The 1,912-nt window shown below is 46.4% G+C and overlaps 1 non-coding gene across 1 annotated transcript; it reads right to left on the bottom strand.

The window, feature by feature from the left end:
• Positions 1-310: 310 nt before the first annotated feature.
• On the bottom strand, positions 311-382 carry TRNAP-UGG (transfer RNA proline (anticodon UGG)). The gene has a single exon. It is a non-coding gene; the product is annotated as a tRNA-Pro (tRNA).
• Positions 383-1,912: the final 1,530 nt, after the last annotated feature.

Raw genomic sequence — 1,912 nt, 5'->3', positions numbered from 1 at the left:
TGGTGCATTCATTGCTGTCATAACTGAGTCCATCCACCTTGCTGTTTGTTGTTCTCTTCTTCTATTTGTGAGGGAGGTATGCCTGAAATTAACTTTCAGAAGGGGGCTTAAAAGGTCCCAGGGCCCAGTTCTTTTAAGTACCTAGCAACACCCCTAGACCCAAATTTGAGAGCCCCAGTTGTATCCTAGGAACATAGGAAGCTGCCTTCTACTGAGTCAGACCCTTGGACCCTCAAGCTCAGTATTGCCAGCACTGGCTGGCAACAGTTCTTCAGGGTTTCACGTAGAGGATTCTCCCAGCCCTACCTGGAGATGCTGCCAGGGATTGAACCTGGGACCTTCTACATCCAAAGCAGATGCTCTTCCACTGAGCTACAGCATCCATCCCATGGATCATGAACATAAGGCTGAAATGTGCTCCCATCTCCCCCTATAATCTTCAAGCAACAGCCTGTCTACTCAACGTAGCCGCAAGGGAGTGGTGGTCTTGCCCCTTTGACTGTACATGGTGTTTTTTTGTCAGTTTCATGTCCACGGAAGGAGTAATTGCTGGTTAATGTTCAGTGTGCGTATCTGTAAGGCAAATTCCATTTTAGCTGGGCAAGGGGTCTGGGAATCAATACCGACGATGCTAATGGCAAGCCATTAGTGTCTGAGCTCATCGGGGCTTCTGCATTTTCTTCCCGAGCAGCATAAACAATTTGGAGGAAGTGAGATGTGAGTGACGTTGCTCTCCCAGCATGGGTGAAGGCCAGTCTACGCATTCGGTTGAACATTTGCCGGCTTTCACACGCTTGGTTTTTCCTAAATCCGTATGGGACGGACACATGTGCTGCATCCCCAGGGTCCCCGGTTCAATCCCAGGCAGCATCTCCAGATATGGCTGGGAAAGATCCCTGCCTGAAATCCTGGAAAACTGCAGCTGGTCAGTGTTCTGAACTAGAGGGACCAAGGGCCCGACTCTGTTTAAGGCAGCTTGGGGTGTTTATAGCACCTCTCTTCATTCCAAACATGGAAACAGTCATTTTGGGGATGGGGCCGCAGTGGTAGAGCATCTGTTTTGCATGCAGCAAGTCCCAGGTTCACTCCCTGGCAGCATCTCCAGGTAGGGTTGGGAAAGACACCTGCCTGAAGCCTTGGAGAGCTGCTGCCAGCCAGTGTTGGACCAGCTGTTGTTGGACTACAACTCTCATCATCTCTGATCATGGGCCACTGTGGAAGGGGATGGTGGAAGTTGACAATACTGAACTTGAGGTGGGGGGAAACCACTGCATGTCAATAAAAAGAATGTTGCTGGTTTCAATGTACAGCATGCAGACTAAATTACTTAATAGTATTACTCAGGAAATACTGTATACAGTATATGTCTATTTCATTTCAATAGGACTACGTGGGGTTGATTTAGTCTGGTTGCTGCCCACTGCCTCTATTTCCATTCCAAACTGCTCATCTTGACTACAGAGATTTTAAAAAGAAAAGAAAATAAATCTGACTTTTCTATCTTGAGTTTCTGATCAGTCGTTCAAACAGATTTACTTTTTTAAAAGTGAGCATTGGGTTTGCTAGGGTTTCTCTAGTGTAATCTCAAAGCTACACCTTTTAGAATGTTTTTTTTTTTTTAAACAAATGGTTTTTAAAACCCTGAAAGCATCTCAGAGCCTTCAACTCGGTTCAAATATCATGCATGTGTTGGGCGAGGAAGAGACACCCCGTCCCCAAGCACGACTGGAACTCACGCAATGGCAGCTGCTCCCAGATCTGTATTTGGCTGAATCACAAAAGGAGTGTTTGGCAGTCCAGTTTTCCCCATGCAAAAGTAACTCAATTCATGCCATCCTTGCAGTGCATTTACTAAGATACAAGATGCCGCTTGCTGGAGAGCACAGTAATCAATCTTTATTGATTCAGTCAC

This window comes from Hemicordylus capensis, chromosome 9, assembly GCF_027244095.1.
Source record: "Hemicordylus capensis ecotype Gifberg chromosome 9, rHemCap1.1.pri, whole genome shotgun sequence".
In the NCBI taxonomy this organism is placed as follows: domain Eukaryota; kingdom Metazoa; phylum Chordata; class Lepidosauria; order Squamata; family Cordylidae; genus Hemicordylus; species Hemicordylus capensis.
This window is presented reverse-complemented; position numbering and strand designations above follow the sequence as displayed.